Source organism: Salvelinus sp. IW2-2015, linkage group LG4q.1:29, assembly GCF_002910315.2.
Source record: "Salvelinus sp. IW2-2015 linkage group LG4q.1:29, ASM291031v2, whole genome shotgun sequence".
Lineage (NCBI taxonomy): Eukaryota > Metazoa > Chordata > Actinopteri > Salmoniformes > Salmonidae > Salvelinus > Salvelinus sp. IW2-2015.
The window spans coordinates 44,158,176-44,183,722 of NC_036842.1; the positions used below are offsets into that span (position 1 = coordinate 44,158,176).

General features: G+C 40.1%; 1 protein-coding gene and 1 long non-coding RNA gene across 3 annotated transcripts in view; both read left to right on the forward strand.

The window, feature by feature from the left end:
* LOC111962012 (uncharacterized) overlaps nucleotides 1-25,547 on the forward strand; it is a 238,509-nt gene that overhangs the window by 71,094 nt on the left and 141,868 nt on the right. The gene's annotated exons all lie outside the window — the stretch shown is intronic.
* LOC139025048 (uncharacterized) lies at nucleotides 10,839-11,345 on the forward strand. Its single transcript, XR_011476485.1, has 2 exons — nucleotides 10,839-11,074; nucleotides 11,177-11,345. It is a non-coding gene; the product is annotated as an uncharacterized lncRNA (long non-coding RNA).

A 25,547-nucleotide genomic window follows, 5' to 3' on the forward strand; every position in this document is an offset into this window, starting at 1 on the left:
TCTCCAGAGATGTTAAATCGGGATCAAGTCCAGGCTCTGGCTGTGCCACTCGAGGACGTTCAGAGACTTGTACCGAAGCCACTACTGCGTTGTCTTGGTTGTGTGCTTAGGGTTGTTGTCCTGTTGGAAGGTGTACCTTCGCCCCAATCTGAGGTCCTGAGCGCTCTGGAGCACGTTTTCATCAAGGATTGCTCTGTTAATCTTTCCCTCAATCCTGACTAATCTCCCAGTTCCTGCCGCTGAAAAACATCCCCACAGCATGATGCTGCCATCACCATGCTTCACTGTAGGGATGGTGCTAAGTTTGTTCCAGACGTGACGTTTGGCATTTAGGCCAAAGATTTCAATCTTGGTTTCATCAGACCAGAGAATCTTGTTTCTCATGGTCTGAGAGTCCTTTAGGTGCCTTTTGGCAGAGTCCAAGCTGGCTGTCATGTGCCTTTTACTGAGGAATTGCTTCCATCTGGCCACTACCATAAAGCCCTGATTGGTGGAGTGCTGCAGAGATGGTTGTCATTCTGGAAGGTTCTCCCATCTCCACAGAGGAACTCTGGAGCTCTGTCAGAGTGACCATCAGGTTCTCGGTCACCTCCCTGACCAAGGCCCTTCTCCCCCGATTGCTCAGTTTGGCCAGGCGGCCTGCTCTTTACCACAGGTGGACTCCAATCAAGTTGTAGAAACATCTCAAGGATGATCATTGGAAACAGGATGCTCCTCAGCTCAATTTCAAGTCTCATTGCAAAGGGTCTGTAAATAAGGTATATATTTTTTTAGACATTTGCAAACATTTAGCCTGTTTTCGCTTTGATTATGGGGTATTGTGTGTAGATTGAGGATTTTTTTTATTTAAGGCTGTAACGTAACAATGTGGAAAAAGTCAAGGGGTCTGAATACTTTCCGAATGCACTGTATTAGCTACAGTAATGCAAAATATAATAATTTCAGAATAGTCTAATGAATAAGAACAAGTGTTAGAACAACATTCCAAACTGTTTCAAGAAAAAGTATTAGAGCTAAGTTTTGTTAAGTCACAAATACATTATTTGAATACATAGTCACAAGGTGTTTATCATATTAAGAATATATTAAACATCTTAGGTTGGGTTTCTGCCTTTAGTAAATAAGCAAGGTCTTACCTGGGTTGAACAGGTAATACAGTATGAAGTCACTTCTACAGATACAGCAGGAAATTTCCTCGCTAGATTCTTGTTGCAGGTTATTGTCTTGCTGGAGGATCCAGTTGTGGCCATGTTTTAGCCTCCTGTCCATGACGCTGTTGACCTTAACAAGGGCCCCGGGACCAGTGGAAGCTCCCTAACATCAACATCACCATCATATTTTTCAGTAGTTTTTGGGTTCTTTTCTGCTTATACATTCTCATTTCAATGCCAAACCGGCCACTGGTGTGCATGGCCAAAGAGSTATATTTACTTGTCGACTGACCAAAGCACCGGTTCCAGTCCAAGTGCCAAAGCTGTTTAGCAAACTCCAGGCTTTTACATTTGTTGGATGACATGAAAATAGAGCTCTTTGGCCACACATACCAGTGGAGGGTTTGGCATCAAAATGAGAATGCATGAGCAGAAAATAACCCCATACCTACTGTAGTGTTCTGAAAGTATGAAATGTACTTATTCATGTCACTGAGGGAGAGAGGGGGGACTGTATAACGTTTACATTCTGTCCGGATATATTATTGTTACCCATCGGGGATCCTATGGGAGGAAAAGAGACCGTCTGGTATAAGTCAACATGACAGCTGTGAGTTGGGGAGGAGTGAGCACTTTGGTGCAAAGGTCAGGTCAGATGAAGTGAGGAAGAACCGATATCACACTGTAAAATATGGTGGTAGATCTTTGATGTTATCGGGCTAAATACTAACCTATTTAGTATTTATTAGGATCCCCAATTAGCTGCTGCCGAGGCAGCGGCTACTCTCCCTGTGGTCCAAACAGGAAACATCACCACAAATAAAATGCATAACTGTACATACATAGCACTACATTTACATTACAATTTAGCCTTTCAGAAGACGCTCCCATTAGGAGTGACTCACAGCTCGTTCATTCATCTTAAGATAGCTAGGTGAGACAATCACATTTCACAGTCATATCCCAACCATGTATCACATAGATAATACAAAATGCATAAAAATGTCTGTCTTCTCACAGTCCTAGGCTAGCTTGAGTTACTTGGGGTGGCAGAGTTCAATTTAATCATGTCGCTATTTAATGCTGTGTGTATCCCAGCCTTTTCTGGGGACTGTGAAAAGACCTCTGGTTGCATGTCTTGTGCTATGCCGATGAGTGTCCGAACTGTGTGCCAAAGGCTTGAACAATCAATCAATTGTATTTATAATGCCCTTTTTACATCATCAGATGTCACAAAGTGCTATACAGAAACCCTGCCTAAAACCGCAAAAYCAAGCAATGCAGATGTAGAAGCACTAACTAGGAAAAACTACCTAGAAAGGCAGGAACCTAGGAAGAAACCTCAAGAGGAACCAGGCTCAGTATTCACCCCCTTTGCATTTTTCTTATTTTGTTGCCTTACAACCTGGAATAAAAATTGATTTAAAAAAAAATCTTTATTTACTTTTTTTGGGGGGGGGGGGGGGTTTGTATCATTTGATTTACACAACACACCTACCACTTTGAAGATGCAAAATATGTTTTATTGTGAAACAAACAAGAAATAAGACAAAATAACAATTTGAGCGTGCATAACTATTACTTTGTAAAGCCACCTTTCGCAGCAATTACTGCTGCAAGTCTCTTGGGGTATGTCTCTATAAACTTGGCACATCTAGCCACTGGGATTTTTGCCCATTCTTCAAGGCAAAACTGCTCCAGCTCCTTCAAGTTGGATGGGTTCCACTGGTATACAGCAATCTTTAAAGTCGTACCACAGATTCTCAATTGGATTGAGGTCTGGGCTTTGACAAGGCCATTCCACGACATTTAAATGTTTTCCCTTAAACCACTAAAGTGTTGCTTTAGCTGTATGCTTAGAGTCATTGTCCTGCTGGAATGTGAACCTCTGTCCCAGTCTAAAATCTCTAGAAGACTGAAACAGGTTTCCCTCAAGACTTTCCCTGTATTTAGCACCATCCATCATTCCTTCAATTCTGAACGTGTTTCCCAGTCCTTGCCGATGGAAAAACATCCCCACAGCATGATGCTGCCACCACAATGCTTCACTGTGGGGATAGTATTCTCGGGGTGATGAGAGGTGTTGGGTTTACGCCAGACATAGCGTTTTCCTTGATGGCCAAAAAGCTACATTTTAGTCTCATCTGACCAGAGTACAGTCTTCCATATGTTTGGAGAGTCTCCCACATGCCTTTTGGCGAACACCATATGTGTTTGCTTATTTTTTATTGAAGCAATGGATTTTTTCTGGCCACTCTTCCGTAAACCCCAGCTCTGTGGAGTGTATGGCTTAAAGTGGTCCATGGACAGACACTCCAAACTCCGCTGTGGAGGTTTGCAGCTCCTTCAGGGTTAACTTTGGTCTCTTTGTTGCCTTTCTGATTAATGCCCTTCTTGCCTGGTCTGTGAGTTTTGGTGGTTTTGGTGCCTCTCTTGGCAGGTTTGTTGTGGTGCCATATTCTTTCCATTTTTTAATAATGGATGTACTGGTGCTCTGTGGGATGTTCAAAGTTTCTGAGATTTTTTATAACCCAACCCTGATCTGTACTTCTCCACAACTTTGTCCCTGACCTGTTTGGAGAGCTCCTTGGTCTTCATGGTGCTGCGTGCTTGGTGGTGCCCTTTCTTAGTGGTGTTGCAGACTCTTGGGCCTTTCATTACAGGTGTATATATACTGAGATCATGTGAGAGATCATGTGACACTTAGATTGCACACAGGCAGACTTAACTAATTATGTGACTTCTGAAGGTAATTGGTTGCACCAGATCTTATTTAGGGGCTTAATAGCAATGGGGTTGAATACATATGCACGCACCACTTTTCATTTTTATTATTATTATAATTTTTTTTGTGTATGTCCATTACATGAAATCCAAATAAAATCCATTTAAATTACAGGTTGTAATGAAACAAAATAGGAAAAACGCCAAGTGGTTCAATACTTTTGCATGGCACTGTATAAGAGTACATATCCATTAAGGCTAGATTGTTCCTCAAGATGTTCAAACTTTCATAGATAACCAGCACGGTCAAATAATAAATATAGTGGTTGCACAGGAGGATTACACCAGATATAACAGACCGAACCTAGCCCCCCGGCACATAGTCTATTGCAGCATAGTTACTGGAGGCTGAGACGGGAGGGGGGGACTTTGGATCCATCTGACGATACCCCCGGACAGGACCAACCAGGCAGGATATAACCCCACCCACTTTGCCAAAGCACAGTGCCCACAGCACTAGAGGGATATCCACAGACCACCAACTTACTACCCTAAGACAAGGCTGAGTATAGCCTACCAAGATCTCCTCTACCGCATGAGCCCGAGGGGGGCGCAAAACCAGACAGGAAGATCACGTCTGTGACTCAACCCACTCAAGTGACACACCCCTCCTAGGGAAAGCATTGAAGAGCACTAGTAAGCTAGTGACTCATTCCCGGTAATAGAGAATTATTAACTCAGAGGTAGAGGATCCCAGTGGAGAGGGGAGCTGGCCAGGCAGAGACAACAAGGGCGGTTCGTTGCTCCAGTGCCTTGCCGTTCACCTTCGCACCCCTGGGCCAGACTACACTCAATCATAGGACCTACTGAAGAGATGAGTCTTCAGTACAGGCTTAAAGGTCGATACCGAGTCGGCGTCTCTCACATGAATAGGCAGACCATTCCATAAAAATGGAACTCTATAGGAGAAAGCCCTGCCTCCAGCTGTTTGCTTAGAAATTCTAGGGAAAATGAGGCCTGCATCTTGTGACCGTAGCGTATGTGTAGGTATGTACGGCAGGACCAAATCGGAGAGGTAGATAGGAGCAAGGCCATGTAATGCTTTGTAGGTTAGCAGTAAAACCTTAATCAGCCCTAGCCTTAACAGGAAGCCAGTGTAGAGGCTAGTACTGGAGTAATATGATCAAATGTTTTGGTTCTAGTCATGATTCTAGCAGCTGAAGTTTATTTTGAGATTTTTCCGGGTAGCCGGAGAGTAGAGCATTGCAGTAGTCTAATCTAGAATTGACAAATGCATGGATTAGTTTACCACATAATATTTTGGGACCAAAAGTTTCTGTTTTTTGCAAAGTTACAAAGATGTAAAAAAGCAGTCCTTGAAATGTTCTTGATATTTTTGTTAAAAGCGATCAGGGTCAAGAGTAACGCCAAGTTCCTTCACAGTTTTATATGTCAGTCGACTGTACAACCATCAAGATTATTTGTCTGATCCAACAGCAGATCACTTTGGTTCTTGGGACCTAGAACTAGCATCTCTGTTTTGTCAGAGTTTAAAAGTAAATAATTTGCCACGATCCACCTCCTTATGTCTGAAACACAGACTTCCAGGGTAGGCAATTTTGGGACTTCACCGTGTTTCATCTAAATGTGCAGCTGTGTGTCGTCCGCATAGCAGAGAAAGTTGACATTGTGTTTCCGAATGACATCACCAAGAGGTAGCATATATAGTGAAAACAATAATACTTTTTGACATTTTTAAAAATTATTACTTGTTTAAGAAAATCCCTTTCTCTTAGCAATTGTATTAGTATAAAATAGTTTCCCATTTTTTTTCAGCATTTGATTTTTTTTAAATGGTGTACTTTTTGCACATCTATAACAAGGGTATCAATACTTTCTGACCCAACTGTACAGTTGAAGTCGGAAGTTTACATATACTTAGTTGGAGTCATTAAAATTTGTTTTTCAACTACTCCACAAAGTTGGTTAGGACATCTAATTTGTGCATAACACAATTAATCTTTCCAACTATTGTTTACAGACYAATTATTTCACTTATAACTCACTGTAACACAATTCCAGTGGGTCAGAGGTCTACATATACACTAAGTTGACTGTGCCTTTAAACAGCTTGGAAAATTCCTGAAAATTATGTCATGGCGTTAGAAGCTTCTGATAGGCTGACAACATTTGAGTCAATTGGAGGTGTACCTGTGGATGAATTTCAAGGCCTACCTTCAAACTCAGTGCCTCTTTGCTTGACATCATGGGAAAATCAAAAGAAATCAGCCAAGACCTCAGAAAAAAAAATGGTAGACATCCACAAGTCTGGTTCATCCTTGGAAGCAATTTCCAAGCGCCTGAAGGTACCACGTTTATCTGTGGTAAACGATAGTACGCAAGTGCAAACAATAGTACGCAAGTGTAAACACCATGGGTCTTCCAAATGGACAATGACCCCAAGCATACTTCCAAAGTTGTGGCACAATGGCTTAAGGACAACAAAGTCAAGGTATTGGAGTGGCCATCACAAAGCCCTGACCTTAATCCTATAGAAAATTTGTGGGTGTGAGCAAGGAGTGTGTGCGAGCAAGGAGGCCTACAAACCTGACTCAGTTACACCAGCTCTGTCAGGAGGAATGGGCCAAAATTCACCCAACTTATTTTGGGAAGCTTGTGGAAGGCTACCCAAAACAATTTAAAGGCAATGCTACCAAATACTAATTGAGTGTATTTAAACTTCTGACCCAATGGGAATGTGATAAAAGAAATACAAGCTGAAATAAATAATTCTCTCTTATTCTGACATTTCACATTCTTAAAATGAAGTGGTGATCCTAACTGACCTAAGATGGGGAATTTTTACTAAGATTAAATGTCAGGAATAGTGAAAAACTGAGTTTAAATGTATTTGGCTAAGGTGTATGTAAACTTCCGACTTTAACTGTATATGTTGGTGAACCTGCATGACTTTCCTCCGTGTGTCTCGTGCGCTTCTATTTGTTTGGTTTGCGAGTGTTTTTTTAAACTTATAATCATTCCAAATACTCTGGTAATGTTTTGATATAGCGGAGAAAGCAATACCGGAGAAAGCAAACGGATATCAATCGCTCTGGTGCCATTGCTGAAAGCTTCTCAACCACACACCTATCTGGTTGAAAGCCTCCTCTCTTACACAGCCTCCACGACACAAGCCTCTCCCAAGTGGGTGTGATACCTATGCGTCTCCTGTGGCGATTACATAAATATACAATGAAGGTTGGTGCGTAATGTGGAATTGCTTCAATTGATGTTTATATGGACTAGCTGAAGCAAAACTTTCTTAGCAGAGGAAGGATTTCAACTATCAACCTATGGGTTATGGGCCAGCACGCTGGGACTCGAACCCACAATCCATTAAGCCACTGGGGCTGTGTGAAATAGGGACATATTATATGAACTGACAGAACAAGGGATACTTGTGAGAATTCAGCATTGAAGCGGCAGAGACCTGCCAATGAAACTATTTTWAAAAAATCATTCCTGTTTGCACTTCATAGCTAAATTCCAACTAAATAGCAGAGGATGATTTCGATCCATCAACCCCTGGGTTATGAGCACATCCACTATGGTTCACGTCTCATGTCTTCCTTCCAGAAAGGAGGCATATAGCAGGGATGGTGGGTGCGTAATGTCGAAATGCTTCAATGGATGTTTATATGGACCAGTTGAATCAAAACGTTCTTAGCAGTGGATGGTTTAGATCCATCAGCCTCTGGGTACAGCACACTTCCGCTGTGCCACTCTGCTTCCCATGTCTTCTGCTGAGGAAGGAGGCATATAGTAGGGATGGTGGGTGCGTAATGACGATACGCTTCCAGGATGATTTCGATCCATCGACCTCTGGGTTATGGGTCCAGCACTCTTCCGCCACTGCTTTCAGCCAATCCAGATGGGACTCAAACCCACAATCCATGGCTTAGGAGGCCAGTGCATTAATCATTAGGCAACTGGGGCTGTGCGAAGTAGGGTCAGACTATATGAACTGATAGAAGCTGGGAAAATTGTGGAAAATTCAGCATTGAAGGGGCTGAGACCTGCCCCAAAAATGTGTATTTTTTTCATCCCTGTTTGTTACTTCATAGCTAATGGACAACTGGATAGCTTCGATCCATCAACCTCTGGGTAATGGGCATGCTTCTATTACACAGAGGATGCTTCCACTTCCACCTCTCTGCTTCTGTTGTTTTCTCCTGAGGAAGGAGGCATATAGCAGTGATTGTTGTCACATAATGTCAAAATTCTTCAATGTTTATAAGGACTAGCTGAAGCAAAACTTTCTCAGCTTAAGATGGTTTTGATCCATCAACCGCTGGCTTATGGGCCCAGTACACTTCCGCTATGCCAATCTGCTTTCAGCCACCCCAGATTTGACTCAACCCAGACCCACAGTGTCCGGTCTGGAGCATGAAGTCAGGAGCTCTGCTGGTCGGCTAGAAAGCCTATATAAATTACGATAGCCAGAACGGCCAAACCCAAATATTTTTTACGGACATTTTGGTGTCTCAAATGTTCTCTTTCAAAAGTTCGATCCCCATTGTGAATTATTTAAAATGGCGCTACAAATCAAGATATTTAATTAAATAGTGATCCATTCTGACTGCTACATTTGTCGTCACACAGGACCACATGCTGACAGACCAATCACGGGCCAGCAGGCTAAGAGGAGGCTCCATAGTTGACTCTCGGGCAGGATGAAAACAACTACATTGACCATGATCCTTTTGTATTTACTGACACTTTCCGTCGCCATCAGACGTTTTTCACAGTAATATGTGGATGACGTCAGTGCTACCACTATCTACTGGTTTTAATGTCTATGACTCAAACCCACAATCCATGGCTTAGGATGCCATTAGGCATCTGCGAAATAGGGTCAGACTATATGAACTGACAGAAACAGGGAAACTTGTGGGAGATTCAGCATTGAAGGGGCTGAGACCTGCCCGTGAAAAGTGTATTTTTTCGTCCCTGTTTTCACCTCATATCTTAAAGACAACTGGATAGAAGAGGTGGATTTCGATCCATCGACCTCTGGGTTATGGGCCCAGCACACTTCCACTGCGCCACTCTGATTTCAGCCACCACAGTTGGGACTCAAACCCACAATCCATGGCTTAGGAGATGCCAAAGCTGGGGAACAATAGTATGTTAATAAGGATTTTTTAAAAAGGGGAGAAGAAAAGGGAGGGAAAAATATAGAAAGAATAAGGAAACAGGAAACATGTATGGTTCTTCGTTATTTATTATGATTAGCTGAAAAACATTTTGTTTTTTCCTGTGTTTGAGGAAGGGGAACAGGTCCCCAGTTCGAATCCTGCCTCAGCCAGAAATAACATTTCAATACAACCACTATATTCTCCAAAAGTGTCATTTTTCACATTGATTAATTTAAGATCACCTGAGTTAATGGAATGATTATGGTAGTATAATCATAACATATAGAAGTGTTGTTCTAATGAGATTGGTTTATTACTGTATTATACTCCCGTTACCTTGTTTATGCAATTAGTATCTTAAATGATCAGTTATCTGTTGCAGTTTCTTGTGTACTGCATATTTCCTGATATAATTATGAACATTCTAGGGCTCGATTCAATCAGATTAGTGTTGGTCGACACCATCAATAGCGATTGTTTTTGCGTGTCAGAGGTGGTCAAATCTACAAGCGGCTCCTTGCGTTACCTTACCGCCTATACTGCCACTGGATGCAACAAAATCACCCAACTTCGTATCCGAATCCCATGCAGTCACGTTAGAAGTTCCTGCAGCCATGTTACAGGTTCAAACACTTGAATGTGAGAGGTTCTATTGTAGGCTATATAGGCCCTACTCCCGATTAGACTGATAGGCTTAAAATCCCCCCCATCCAAATGAACATATATTATGCAATAGCCTGCACTTTCTATCACTGTTTTAAACTTCTAATGCGGTAGGGATAATAATAATAATAATAATAATAATAATAATAATAATAATAATCCACTGGGCACAGATGTCACTTTGTATGCTCCCTTTGTTACAATATGCAATGACAATTTGATGACCAAATATTATAATAAAGTTGCTGTTCGTTAGCAGTTAAGGCCTACATTTAATGACAGGTATTTCTAGTAATACAGTCTGTCTTATAACCCCTCCCCTTCTATTAATAAAACATAAGCATAATCAAGTATTCTAATACATCAAACATTTTGGTACAGCCCTTATCATGACCCCTAGGTGAACCCAACAACACCATCTGACATCTCCTTCCATGTTAACCTCGAGAGGACAGATCAGAACAAAAGTTTAGTTCATTTAATTTCTGTTTCAGGAATTCCAGACAGGTATTGACTATATGACAAATTATTACATTCCCAATTTCTTAATTATCTCTACGACAAATGTCAAAGAGCATAACAACATACTGTTACTGTTGATACCATTTTCAAACTTGGTTCATGCTCCCTTTTCTTACTGGCGACCTCTCGGGAGAGTTACCGGATCAGGGAGTTAGCACCCTAACCAATAGGGGATCCCAACAATCCAGCAGACCCAATCTGGAGAAATTTGTATCAAAACAAAGACAAAAATATGAAATCAGCAATAAACATATCACAATCCATTTGGAGTAACTGTCAACCCTCATTATCATATTTTTACTTCTATATGCAGACTGAGCAAAATACATTTGTATATTTACCCAAAGACCAGGACCCCAAGGAACTGGTAATTTCCCCTTTGAACACATGATTCACATCGTGATGAAAAAATAAACACATTTGAATAATCAATCACCTTAGAATTACAACTCTTGATCACTCCATAAGGAAATAATGGTATCTCATTAAAACTTTTCTAGGGTAGGGGGCACTTTTCACCTCCGGATAAAAAGCGTGCCCAAAGTAAACTGCCTGCTACTCTGGCCCAGAAGCTAGGATATGTCACGAATCCCGCTTCCTGAGTCTGTTTTTGCCTGTGTTCTGTCCTGGAGTGTTTTTCCGGTGTCCTGGAACGCACCCTGTCTGGTTGCCGGGCGACGTAGCTAGTTGGGAGATCTCTGATTACCCGCACCTGTATCCCATCAGCTATCTGCACACCTGGTCCTGATCATCACCCCTCCACTTCATAAGCTCTGACCTGACATCCATTCCCTGCCGGATCGTTAGCCATGAACAGTATGTTGTGCCAGCGTATCAGCCTCCAGTTTGATAGAGTTTGTTTTGTTGTTTTGTACGTCTTGCTTGCCTTGAACTTACCTCCGTTTGTTCTGTCTACAGTCATTCACCCGGAACACTCACCCCATCCCTGCCTGGTCGTCGGTGGCTTCTGTTACTCCCTTGGATCTGCCTATTCACTCCCATCAACTCACCTCCGCTGCCCGCTCCGCCACCTGGATCTTTCTACCTCTACGTTTAAACTTGTAAATAAATACTCACCTTCGTCCTACTCTCCTTGTCCTGGTCTGCTTCTGGGTTCTACTTTAGAAAACCGTGACAGGATATGCATATAATTTAGAGAAAACACTCAAGTTTCCAAAGCTGTTAAAATAATGTCTGTGAGTATAACAGAACTTATTTGGCAGGCGAAAACCTGAGAAAATCCATCCAGGAAGTAGGAACTTTTTTATTTTTGTAGTTTTCTATTAAATGCCTTTACAGTATCCATTGACTTATGACTCAAATTGCACTTCCTATGCCTTCCACTAGATGTCAACAGTCTTTAGAAATTGTTTCAGGCTTGTATTCTGAAAAATTAGGGAGTAAGACCAGTCTGAATGAGTGGACACTGCAGTGGCCCAGAGCTTTTTCATGCGCACGACCGAGAGTGCGCCTTTATTGTTTACCTTTTATATTGACGACGTTATTGTCCGGTTGAAATATTATCGATTATTTAGTCTAAGAACAACCTTAGATTGATTATAAACATCGTTTGACATGTTTCTACAAACTTTATGGATACTATTTGGATTTTTCGTCTGCCTGTGACTGCGTTTGAGCCTGTGGATTACTGAAGAAAACGCGCGAACAAAACTGAGGTTTTTAGATATAAAGACAGACTTTATCAAACAAAACTAACATTTATTGAGTAAATGGGAGTCTTGTGAGTGCAACCATATGAAGATCATCAATGGTAAGTGATTCATTTTATTGCTATTTCTGACTTTTGGAACTCCTCTACTTGGCTGGTAAGAGTCTGCAACACCACTAAGCATGGGGCACCACCAAGCAAGCGGCACCATGAAGACCAAGGAGCCCTCCAAACAGGTCAGGGACAAAGTTGTGGAAAAGTACAGATCAGGGTTGGATTATTAAAAAATACCAGAAACTTTGAACATCCCACGGAGCACCATTTTAAATCTATTATTAATAAATTTAAAGAATATGGCACCACAACAAACCTGCCAAAAGAGGGCCGCCCACCAAAACTCACGGAATAGGCAAAGAGGGCATTGATCAGAGGCAACAAAAAGACTGAAGGAGCTGCAAAGCTCCACAGCAGAGATTGGACTATTTGTCCATAGGACCACTTTGAGGCTTACACTCCACAGAGCTGGGTTTTACAGAAGATAGGCCAGAAAAAAGCCATTGCTTAAAGAAAAAAATAAGCAAACATATGGAAGAAGGTATTCTGGTCAGATGAGACTAAAATGTTTATTTTTGGCCATCAAGGAAAACTCCATGTCTGGCTCAAACCCAACACCACTCATCAACCTTAGAACACCATCCCCACAGTGAAGCATGGTGGAGCCAGCATCATGTTGTGGGAATGTTTTTCATCGGCAGGGACTTGGAAACTGTTCAGAATTGAAGGAATGATGGATGGCGCTAAATACAGGGCAATTCTTGAGGGAAACCTGTTTCAGTCTTCCAGAGATTTGAGACTGGGACGGAGGTTCACCTTCCAGCAGGACAATGACCCTAAGCATACTGCTAAAGCAACATTTGAGTGGTTTAAGGGGAAACATTTAAATGTCTTGGAATGGCCTAGTCAAAGCCCAGACCTCAATCCAATTGAGAATCTGTGGTATGACAAAGATTGCTGTACACCAGCGGAACCCATCCAACTTGAAGGAGCTGGAGCAGTTTTGTCTTGAAGAATGTGTAAAAATCCCAGTGGCTAGATGTGCCAAGCTTATAGAGACATACCCCAAGAGACTTGTAGCTGTAATTGCTGCAAAGGTGGCTCTACAAACTATTGACTTTCTGGGGGTGAATAGTTATGCATGCTCAAGTTGTCAGTTTTTTTGTCTTATTGTTTGTTTCACAATAAAATATTTTTTTGCATTTTCAAAGTGGTCGGCATGTTAAAATCAAATTATAAAAACCGCCCAAAAATCGATTTTAATTCCAGGTTGTAAGGCAACAAAATAGGAAAAATGCCAGGGGGGTGAATACTTTCGCAAGCCACTGTAAATATAAGAACACTTATTTCAATCCATGCATCAACCACTGTTTGAGGAGCATGCTCTTGCTGCCCGACAGGTGATATTCCTCCCAAACTCTTTATGCCATGGGCTCTCCAACCTTGTTCCTGCAGCTACTCATTGCTTAATTTGGGAAACCAAGTGAAATCTATAGTAACATGTTTTTTGCAACGAAACATATTTCACTAAACTGTTGACAGGCTGACTGTGCTCGAGAAAATAATAAAGGATGGAGAGGAGGAGATGAAAACGCAAGATGGTATGTCACCCAATTAATTATGAAATATTTAAATATCCCTATTACTAGGCTATTCAAAGTCAAATTCCATTTTTTAATTTGATTTATTAGGATCCCCATTAGATGACGCCAATGGCAATAACTGGTCTTACTGGGGTCCAACACATAACGATAAAGACATTACAGACAAAATACTTTACAATTTACATACACTTTAAAACATTAACATGTAGTGCGTGTGTGGGTGCATCTATCAGTTACACAGACATGTCAGTACATACACACAACAAGTAGGTCATATGGGGCTGAGGGGTTGTGCCATGAGGTGTTTGCTGTACACTTGCACTATATAAGAGGGGAGTTCCATGCACTCATGGCTCTGTATAATACTGTACGTTTCCTTGAATTTGTTCTGGACATGGGGACTGTGAAAATTCCCCTGCTGGCATGTTTGGTGGGGTAGGTGTTTGTGTCAGTGCTGTACAAATGCAGTAATTGTAGGCTAACATTAAGCCGCCCTGCACAATCAATGAACCAACAGCATCGCCTAAGGCTATACTTCTCTCCCACTCATGGATAGAAATGTTGGAGCATAAGGTAACCAGTCCATCCAGTATGCATAATAAAACTGTTCACACTCAAATATGATTACTCTAATTTATTTAATTTTGAAGTAGAGGCTAGACCAATTATGTACCAAAGGCATCTTAAATCAGTTTTGTTTTGTTTTTCCTCCATGCGTAATATGCGGTAGGCTATGTATTGTTTAACAGCACAATCATAACTTAAATTCAGGTTTTTCTTTCTTGCTTGGGCTCATAAGCCTATGCATGAGCTCAAATATGCTATGGGTGTTTTGAATTAATCATCACCTTAGAAAGTGCTGTCCATTTTGCTGTTAGGCTATGAAACAACAGCCACACTTTCATCCTGCTGTTGAACTTCTTTATTCAAATTGATCATCACAGTGAGGTGAGTTTTAAAAGTAAGATAGGCCAACTGTTTTGATAAGCATTTGATGTGATTTTCGATAACATTTGCATCGTTGTTAGATGCACAATGGAGCCCCGGAGTACCAAGCCATTAGGACTTGATGGTAGTTAGCAGGCTCGGTACTACCAAAGCATGTCCAGAGTTCATAAAATAAGATTACCGGGACTCAACGGTCAAGTGGAATCTTACTGTGGTCATGACTCATGACCTGTGTGGCGGTAATATGGTCACCGCCAACAGTCTTTCTCATGACAGATTGTATAACACTCTTTACCTGCTGGATGAGCCATTCCCACACACCGCTATGGGGAGCACCATGAGGAGGGTTAAATCTCCACTTTATGCCACCCTGTAACAGAACCTTTCAAATGTTGTCTTGGTTAAGCTCCTTCAGAGCTTCTCTTAGCTCAAGGTTAGAGCTGTTAGATCTGTTCCATTGTCTGATCTGATCTCTTTCACTTGTCCTCTCCCACAAATGAACCGCCGATAGCGACTGATGCATTAATCGGTGTCAAGGGAATGAGCCATTTTAAGATGGATGGCTCGGCAGGTCAGACTTGAACATCACTCTATACCTCTTTACATTAGTCCGTCCTCTCTTAACCTCAATAGGTCCGATGTGGTCGATGCCTACATGAGTGAAAGGTGGTAGATCTGGAGAAATTCTGTCTCCCCTACCTTTCCAAATCTAATTTTATTGGTCACATACACATATTTAGCAAATGTTCTTGCGGGTGTAGCGAAATGCTTCTGTTCCTAGCTCCAACAGTGCAGTAGTATCTAAAAACGAGTCACAACAATACACACAAATCTAAAAGTAAAAGAATGGAATTAAGAAATATATAAATACTAGATTGAGCAATGTCGGAGTGGCATTTACTAAAATACAGTAGAATAGACTACAGTATATATACATATGAGATGAGTAAAGCAGTATGTAAACATTATTTACTATTTAAACATTATTAAAGTGACTAGTGTTCCATTATTAAAGTGGCTAGTGATTGTGATAGAAAAATTACAAGATTATGCTTTAATACTGTTAATGCATTGAATGATTGTTTTATGCAATAGAATAGGCTTTCTCAGTACTGTCATCTGTGTCTGTGTGAACTCAGTTGAGCCTCTGAAGCTTGGGCTGGCAGCTGATTTATGATGGTCTTGTCCTCTCTCGGAGCATGCATTTCATAGAATGAATTGATGTTTGTGTATTATGAGGTACCAGGGAGAGATGGCTTGGGTATGGATAATAATGAGAGCAACCTTGTCTTAGGGGCCAAACTCTGGTTTCTGTACAATAAGAACATTCTTCACGGCCAATGCCATCTGGTTGGGGGATACTACTTTCTCACATATCAAGTCTCACCTTGTGTCCCATTCAACAAATCTGTTTGTCATGAACATTCAGGAGGATGTACTTTGCTATAAAATGCTGTTGCTCAAATCCGCTCGGGCTCTCAATGGATCATCTATGGGTGGTTCGTCGGCCAGCTTCATTATTGTAATAATTAATCGATGTTATTAATACGTTTTGAATAAAGTAATTTCTTGATTGGTCATTGACCTTGTATCTCCTCATTATTGATTAGAATTTCCACAGCAATTTTGTCGACCAGGAGGTGATCTGCAACTTCACATGTTGACCGCTCCTGAAGATCTGGGTAAACTGCACAGGGGGATTAGAAATTGGGATCCCAAGGAAAGCCACACTCGTTATTGAGCAGCTGGAGCCGCCTATCATCTGATAAGGAAGCGTGCACGGGTGGATACCAGATCCCGAACTTAGTACTGAGAGAGGTGAGCGTGGATAATCTATCAATAAGTGATGAAAAATTTAAATAATAAAAACATAAAAGCCCCTGTTGAGGGTATGCTCAGAGCGATGTCTTCCTTAAGAGGGCCACAGCTGGGGTAACTAGCAGGACTGAGTTGATAAGTGTTCTTACGCGAGGTATCCTTGGACATGATTGTTAAAAGTTCAGATCCTTCGTACTGGGTTGATCACAGTAGGACTGGTGAGGTTAAGGTATTGAATGAGGAACTAGAGTGCAGGTGACGCCTTGCGAGGGCATCTGGCTTGGTGAAGTTCTAATTCTAACGTGTCATGTTTTGATGAAATGTTTTGATAAATGAGGTAAACAGGTATGCCCTGGGTTACTATTGTTAGAGGCTATTGTGAGTGTTTAGTTTTTTTGTCACCACTAATTATGTCATGTTTTGTCTTTGATCATCATGTCTTGTCCCTGTGCTTCCCTCTGCTGGTCTTATTAGGTTCTTTCCCTCTTTCTCTCTCTCTCCTCCTCCCTCTCTCCCTCTCCCGCTCTCTCTCTCTATCGTTCCGTTCCTGCTCCCAGCTGTTTCTCATTCTCCTAACGACCTCATTTACTCTTTCACACCTGTCCCCTATTTTGCCCTCTGATTAGAGTCCCTATTTCTTCCTCTGTTTTCCGCTTCTGTCCTTGTCGGATTCTTGTTTGATGTTTGCTGTCCTGTGTCCTTGTTCCGRCCTGTCGTGTTTTTGCCTTCTTCAGATGCTGCGTGTGAGCAGGTGTCTATGTCAGCTACGGCCTGTGCCTTCCTGAAGCGACCTGCAGTCTGTGGTCGCGTCTCCAGTCGTTCCTCTCTACTGACGAGAGGATTTCAGTTTCCTGTTTTGGATTTACCTTTGATATATCCAGGAGAATCATTGTTTGTTTGATACTGGAATAAAGACTCTGTTTCTATTACGTCGCTTTTGGGTCCTCATTCACCAGCATAACAAATTAGGCAATATTTTGATATTGGTATGGGTTTCCCTGTTCATATAAACAGGGTTTGAAATCTAAAAACAGCACTAACCGGTTTTCCTCGTCTCTCATTCCCCTCTATGTTTGTGTTTTTTGTGAATGTGATATGAGAGTGTGTGAGGGTAGAAATATATTTGAATCTTAAATTTGGATAATAAGATATATAAATGTGCATAATAAGATGATTGAAATGTGGATATTAAGTTTGGAGATAACGTTATCTTGGGGTTCCGTCCATCACTGCCCATCAACGAATATCATGGGGTGGTATCGAGAGCGGGATGTTATTTTAGACAAATAGCGGCAAGTCTATCATTTCTGGAAGTCTAGAGAACCATTGAGGATACGTGAAGAGCGTTATTTCTATGACCCGCCGGCCAGCGTCCAGGAAACAAAAGTTTTTTTTTGTTCCGCTGGGAGTATGTTTGAAAGGCTGCTTTGTGGCGACAGAGAGTCGTTGAAAACGCAAATGGATTGGTTGATGTGAGTACGTAAGAATTTCTAAAGTTCTATGTGGATTCTGTGAAGATATGAAAATATTATATGTGGTCCCGTGTGACTCAGTTGGTAGAGCATGGCGCTTGCAACGCCAGGGTTGTGGGTTCATTCCCCACGGGGGGACCAGGATGAATATGTATGAACTTTCCAATTTGTAAGTCGCTCTGGATAAGAGCGTCTGCTAAATGACTTAAATGTTAAATGTAAATGTAAATTATGAATTGTATGTGTGTATAATCGATTACTAGAGATTTGATGAAGTAATGATGAAACTAAACGATAATAATATACTAACTTGCGCACCCAAACGATGTAACTATAAAAACGCTTATGGGATTTTACATATAAAATAAAACTGCCCGTAAGCCCTGAAAATGTGTTTTTCCCCCTCGCAGTATGAAAGGAGTTGCTATATTTATTGAATAAACCCTTTTTTCTATACAGTCAGAGCGAATTAAGGTGGAATCTCTACATAACTTATTGTCGTAGCACAAAGCCTAACTTATTGTTTTTCATCAAGATAATAATAATTACGGAGCGAATGTGATGTAAAAAAGGAATTTCATTATGTCACAAGGGAAAAGATCATCCGTTTTTATTAAACTCGCCAGATCTGTTTCCAAATCAATGGATGTTGATTGAATCTGTTTGACTGCTATGATTGTGAATAAGTCCCATTTGCGCATGTGAATATCTTTGCAAAGAAACACTTGAACAAACTTTAAGCATTTTTTCTAGGAATTTGCGTCGTTATTATGTGCCAGATGTTAAGACTACAAACCATTATGCTTGGGTTAGTTGCGGAATTTCTTTGTCATTTCAATAGCATTGGGTCTATGGAATTGCCTAAAATCGTAGTTTCTGATTTATTCAACAAGAATGGAGGACCCTACAGAGAATGGTGTTGTAATTTAAATCACTGAATCAAATATTAATAATATGAATCATGAACTGAATATATGCTTGTCAACAATAGTGTTTGTTTTATTACCTGTAGCCTAATCAGAAGGGACAGTTACCTAAAACGAATGAATTCTAATAATGGTGGATAGGCAATTGCGATAGTGCTGTGACCATAATTGATAACTAAACATGGGTATTAATTATTGCATGATAAAACAAGGCTACAGTTGAAGTTGTGGGTAGTAAGGGGCTGTAGTATTGTGCCCACCGAAATGTATKTTTTCCTTAAGAATTGAATGATGTATTTTATACATTTGGTGCATTACAGGTTAATCATAATATAATAGACGTTTAATAAGTGTGAAGCAGAGGTTGGTATTKAAATATAGAGTAATATTGTTTGGGTAGACTGAAATGAAAACAATGCCTTCTAATAATTTTAATGGAAATATGCTATTAGTTATTGTTTGTTTTTGGATAGACTACTAATGCCATGTTTTAGTATGTGGGAGTTAGCGACAGGTGTCGCTGAACTCGATCGGGCTGTAAGAAACGAAGTGGCTTAGTTTGGTGTAGAGAGATGACTAAGTTGAATGGGAGATGTTATTTGACAAATTTGAATTATTATTACTCAGTTCTATAGTTTATCCTGTCTAGGACTGGGCCAACAGCCAATGAAATTGCAGCCAATGAAATTTCTCAAACATACAAGTATTAGGCACCATTTTAAAGATACAATTCTCGTTAATCCAGCCACAGTGTCTGATTTCAAAAATGCTTTACAGCAAAAGCTCCACAAACGATTATGTTAGGTCAAAGAAAAACCCAGCCATTTTTCCAGCCAAAGAGAGGAGTCACAAAAAGCACAAATAGAGATAAAATTAATCACTAACCTTTGATGATCTTCATCAGATGACACTCATAGGACTTCATGTTACACAATACATGTATGTTTTGTTCGATAAAGTGCATATTTATATCCAAAAATCTCATTTTACATTGGCGTGTTATGTTCAGTAGTTCAAAAACATGCGGTGATTTTGCAGAGAGCCACATCAATTCACAGAAATACTCATTATAAATGTTGATGAAAATTCAAGTGTCATGAAACTTTAGATAATTGTCTCCTTAATGCAACCACTGTGTCAGATTTCAAAAAACTTTACGGAAAAAGCATACCATGCAATAATCTGAGCACGGAGCTCAGAGCACAAAAACCAGCCAAAAGAAATATCTGCCATGTTGGAGTCAACATAAGTCAGAAATATCATTATAAATATTCACTTACCTTTGATGATCTTTGTCAGAATGCACTCCCAGGAATCCCAGTTCCACAATAAATGTTTGATTTGTTCCATAAAGTCCATAATTTATGTCCAAATTCCTCCTTTTGTTAGGGAGTTTAGTAAACAAATCAAAACTCACGAGGCGCGGGCAAATCCAGCGGAAATGTCGGACGAAAATTCCAAAAAGTTATATTACTGGTCGTAGAAACAAATCAAACGATGTATAGAATCAATCTTTAGGATGTTTTTATCATAAATGTTCAATCATGTCCCAACCGGAGAATTCCATTGTCTGTAGAAAAGCAATGGAACGAGAGCTACCTCTCATGTGAATGCGCGTGACTGAGACCGAGGCTGCTGGCAGACCTCTGACTCATTCCCCTCTCATTCAGCCCCCCTTCACAGTAGAAGCCTGAAACAACGTTCTAAAGACTGTTGACATCTAGTGGAAGCCTTAGGAAGTGCAACATTACCCATATCCCACTGTATATTCAATGGGGCTGAGTTAAAAAATTACAAACCTCAGATTTCCCACTTCCTGTTTGGATTTTTTCTCAGGTTTTTGCCTGCCATATGAGTTCTGTTATACTCACAGACATCATTCAAACAGTTTTAGAAACGTCAGAGTGTTTTCTATCCAATACTAATAATAATATGCATATATTAGCATCTGGGACTGAGTAGGAGGCAGTTTACTCTGGGCAAGCTTTTCATCCAAACGTGAAAATGTTGCCCCCTAACCATAAGAAGTTATGTAACACCAGTGAATTTGAGCAAGAAGGTAATGTCATTTTTTTAAATGATCTGTTTCCATTACGTGGAACAGTGTCCAGTCATTAAAGTGGATTGCAGTTAGTTTTGACCATTACGCTGATGAGACAGGATCAACTTTTTTAAGGTTCTAGATTTTCTAAAGGGTAATGAATAAATAAATACTCCTTGCAAACTCAGAAAACCTTGGTGTTTTAATCTCTTGAGAGATTTGATGTCTTATTCTGAAATAGATTTATAGAACGGACCAGTGGTGATTTTAGCATGTAAATCTTACTGGGGCATACAAAAAAATGTGGGATGCATGCCAGCAAAGCAACAACACTAAACAATTCATTAATTGCACTATAACGATGACAAACGGTGCCCACAAACTGTTACGGCCTACATAAAGCTGTTCCAACAGCAGAGTCGCAACAGCAGTCGCAACACCTTACCACTGCTCCAGTTCATTCAGCCTCATTTACTGCCTTTTAAAAAAACATAGCTGATATGGCTGACTTGATTAACCTGTTGGAGACCAGGAGGTGCTATTTTCACTTTTGGGGAAAATCGTATGATTTTTAAACGGCCTCGTACTCAATTCTTGCTCGTACAATATGCATATTATTATTACTATTGGATAGAAAACAGTCTCTAGTTTCTAAAAACGTTTGAATTATTTCTCTAAGTGAAACAGAACTCCTTTTACAGACCATTTCCTAACCGGAAGTGAGATTTCCAAAAGCGAACTCTCTCTTCAGGAGCTTGTCTATAAAAGGGCATGTCACTTATGACTGTAGGAACACGTCATACGCCTTCGCCTGGGTGTCATGCGGAAGTGAGAGAAAAAATCAGTTGATTATCTCGACCAGGGACTGAACACAACGTCTTGGACTGAGACGTGCGCACTTTTATTTATTTCCTGGCGCGAAGTCGGACCTGTACTCGGCTCATTGAAGAACCTTTTTAAAGGTGAATATGATCTCTGGCTTCGATTTTCTTTGATACATGTACAATATCATCTTAAAGTATGTTTTCAATATAGTTTAATTATATTATTGAAATTTATTCTGGACTTTAGACGTGATGCGACGCAGAAATTGGTTCAAGAACGAGAGGCTAGCAATGCTAGCTAATGGTGCTTGCTAATTCTGAGGGAAATCGTTCGTTATGGATCAAAATAAAGTCGGTTCTGAACAAAGGACCCTTGGAGACATTTCTGATGGAAGATCCACAAAGATAAGGACCCAATTTGGGATGCTTTTTCATATATATCTGTCGAACTGTGCTATGCTACCGTTTGACTAGAAGCAATGCTGCTGTGTGCTAGCTATTGTAGTAAGCTAATATAACGATATATTGTGTTTTCGCTGTAAAACACTTCAAAAATCGGAAATATTGGCTCTGTTCACAAGATCTTATTCTTTCATTAGCTATCCACCATATATTGTTCTGAAATGTTTTATGATGTGTAATTAGTAGTTGACGTTGGTGTCTGTATTTTCTCTGGCTACTGCCATCCGATTTCTGACTGTAGCTGTGATGGTGGCTATGATGGTAGCAGTAATGTAAAACTGATTTATAGCTAAAATATGCACATTTTTCGAACAAAACATAGATTTATTGTGTAACATGTTATAGGACTGTCATCTGAGGGAGTTTTTTCTAGGTTATTTAGGTTGGTTCTAGTTGGTTCTAGGTTAGTTAGGTTAGCTACTTGCTGCTACCGTTGCTGTGAAAAACTGTCTGTCTGTCTTTTGTATTTGGTGGTGAACTACATAAATATATGTGTTTTTTCGCTGTAAAACACTTCAACAATCGGAAATATTGTCTGTATTCACAAGATATTTGTCTTTCATTAGCTATCCCACATATATTGTCTGAAATGTTTTTATGATGTGTAATTAGGTAGTTGGTGTCTGTATTTACTCTGGCTACTCCCGTGCGATTGCTGACTGTAGCTATGATGGTAGCAGTAATGTTAAACTGATTTATAGCTAAAATATGCACATTTTTTTTAACAAAACATAGATTTATTGTGTAACATGTTATAGGACTCTGTCATCTGAGGTAGTTTTTTCTAGGTTATTTTAGGTTTGGTTCTAAGGTTAGTTAGGTTGGCTTGTGCATGCTACGCAGCCTACTTGTGCTGTGAAAAATGTCTGTCTGTCTTTTTTATTTGGTGGTGAACCTAACATAAATATATGTGGTGTTTTCTCTGTAAAACATTAAAAATCGGACATGTTGGATGGATTGACAAGATGTTTATCTTTCAAATGCTGTATTGGACTTGTTAATGTGTGAAAGTTAAATATTTCAATTTTGTTTTTTGAATTTGCCGCTCTGCCTTTTCAATGGAATGTGGGAGGAGTGCCGCTAGCGGCACCCGTGGCCTCAACAGGTTAAACAAATGTGGTTTCTACTGACAATTGAGAGGTACAAACTGTGGCCTAAAGGGACGATAAGAGGCAATCCGTAATTTTGATTAAGACATTAACGAGCGAGAGACGACGGACGTAGTCAATATAACTATTTGTTCAGCACTTTTGAAATGTACAGCGACAGAATTCAGAACATGGGCCGTTCTTACATATAAGCTCTTACAATATTAGATGATTACATTTCTCTAAAACAGGTTATAGGCAAACCAGCACACACCGGCCACGAACGAAGTGTTTACAATACCGCATTGGTGAAAATAGACCAAATTATTAGGGTGAGGCACATAGGCTACTAACAGCTTACTACACAATGTACACTTAGTATTACTTTAGCTACATTATACATATCTCTCTGGCATCCTATATAATTTATGAAGCAACGCAAGACATTTTTGGACTCACGTTGTGATGTGCTTGAACAGGAAAGGGGCGCGGCGGTCCTTCTTGGGCAATTTTTGTCATCAAAGAGAAAGATGCCAGATTTACAATTCCGAGTTAAGAGACCATTCAAAACGTATTTTCCCAGTCGTAGCTCGTTTTCCAGAATTCACAGTTGTCTTGAACTCACAGTTAGCCATGAATTCCTTCCCAAACCACTCATTGTTGAATTTGCGATTTCCAACTTGTTGTGTAATCTTTATGTCCCACCTGCAGTATTTTCTCGTCCGGATGAAAAGCGTGCCCAAAGTAAACTGCTTGTTACTCAGGCCCAGAAGCTAGGATATGCATATACTTAGTAGATTTGGATAGAAAACACTCTGAAGTTTCTTAAACTGTTGGAATAATGTCTGTGAGTATAACAGAACTGATTTGGCGAAATCCCGAGCACAATCCATCCAGGCGAAAACATTTTTTGAGGTTATTGTGTTTTCAAATGCTTTTCTATGGGAATCCTGATTTATTAGGGCCCAGATTGCAGTTCCTATGGCTTCCACTAGATGTCAACAGTCTTTAGAAATTGGTTGTTGTTTTTCTTTTGAGAAATGAGGAAGTAGTGCTGTTCTTTGTACGTGTCACTCTGAAGGTCTCTAGTATTTTGGTGCGCCTGAACAGGAGCGCGCTCCGTGTTTTTTTTCTTCGGAATTGGAAACAGATTATCCCGTCTTAAATTTTATCAATTATTTACATTTTAGGATACCTGAGGTTGGATTAGGAACGTTGTTTGAAATGTTTGGACCAGGTTTACAGGTAACTTGTTAGATACTTTGTAGTCATGTTGGGAGAGTTGGAACCGGTGTATTTCTGAATCAAACGTGCCAAATAAATTGACATTTTGGGGATATAAAGAAGGAATTTATCGAACAAAACGACCATTCATTGTGTCACTGAGACATTTGGGATTGCAAAAAGAATGAGATCTTCAAAGGTAAGTCATTTATTATATCGTTATTTCTGACTTTTATGTCGCACCTGCCTCATTGAAAAATGATTTTCATGTGTTTGTATGCGGGGTGCTGTCCTCAGATAATCGCATGGTGTGCTTTCGCCGTAAAGCCTTCTTGAAATCTGACACAGCGGCTGGATTAACAAGAAGTTAAGCTTTATTTTGATGTACCAAAATCTACCAAAATCTAACTACACTTGTGATTTTATAAAAGTTGAATATTGATATTTCTGTAGTTTGAATTTTGCGCTCTGCAATTTCACCAGATGTCCCACCTGCCCATAAGAAGATAACCTCTTTAGGATCCACCCCTTTTTTGAAATTTTCAACTAAAATGACATACCAAAATCTAACTGCCTGTAACTCAGGCCCTGAAGCGGGCATCAAGTTGCTATCAACTGGCTTTTGTCTCATTCCTTTTCTCTCAGGAGTGTGACATGAGTCCACGTGGAGTGAGCATGGAGGAGATCCCATCCAAACTTCTCTCATGCTGCTGGTGTACTGGTAGGAAAATGGACAAAGACATAATGGACTGTAAAGAACATTGTAATAACAGACATTTTGATATATCCTGTGAAATATGTAATTGCATTGAAAGTGCATTGTAATTACACTTATAGGTGCTGTAACAACAGTTATTCTACATTGAATTGTATTTTTCCAATGATTGTAATAAAAAGTTTACCCTTCTGTGTTTCATATTTCTTGAAGCTGCTTGCTCATGAGTACCTACATTAATACTATACATTATATTATTTTGAACAACATTTCACTTACATTACAACTTTGAAGCCAGATAAAGGCAGGTACATAGTATTTACAAAAGTTATACCATTATGTGTTTCACTTTACATTCATTTGCTTAAATCCTGGGTAGGTTAATTATAGTTAGATGCCCTTCTTTGCAAACCATTGGAAAACCTCCCTGGTCTTTGTGGTTGA